Consider the following 723-nt stretch of genomic DNA (forward strand, 5'->3'; position numbering starts at 1 on the left):
CCCTCGGCATGACGGGAAGGTAATAGGGAGTCCCCTCCACTGTACGCAACCATCTGTTCTCCTTGAGCAGCAAAACGGAAGGATCGGTGACAGAATCGCCAAACAAAAACTGAGGCTTCGGCAGCTCCGCCCTGTCCTCGTCTGTCAACACCGCGTCAGTGGTCAACTCACGCAGCGTTAGGTGGTGCCCATCGGTGACTCTCCTTGTCGAGCCAACCGGCTTATCGGCGGAGAAGACGGGCACCGGACCCAAGGAAGGAAATCGGGGAGGCGCTGGATTACCTTCACCTCCGGCGAAGCCGGTAGCCACGCCCTTTGGGAGGGCTCAGTCGGAAGAGGTCACTGCAAAACAGAGTCAAGAAAAATCAGGAGGCAGATGCAGATCCGCCTGTCAAGGAGCGAAATTCGCCCGACATGACGAGACCCGCTTGCATAAGCCACGTTCGCCTTTACTAGACGAAAGTCGAACTCGCCTGTCAGAAGACGAGTTCACCTTCGCCTGATAAAGACCAATCTCGCCTATAAAGGCTGGAATCGCCCAACGCGGATGAAGGTAAAATCCGCCTGAAAAGGGGCAGTTTTACCAAAATCACGGGGACTGCCTAACCCACCAAGGCAAGATGAGCAGCACTCATCTTCCTGGCTCGACAGCGGTGACCAACACGAGAACGTTAAAGCAAACTTTCTCAACTTACCCGAGCGCGCCTCAGACACATCGGCGGG

Source organism: Asparagus officinalis, chromosome 4 (genome assembly GCF_001876935.1).
Source record: "Asparagus officinalis chromosome 4, Aspof.V1, whole genome shotgun sequence".
NCBI lineage: Eukaryota > Viridiplantae > Streptophyta > Magnoliopsida > Asparagales > Asparagaceae > Asparagus > Asparagus officinalis.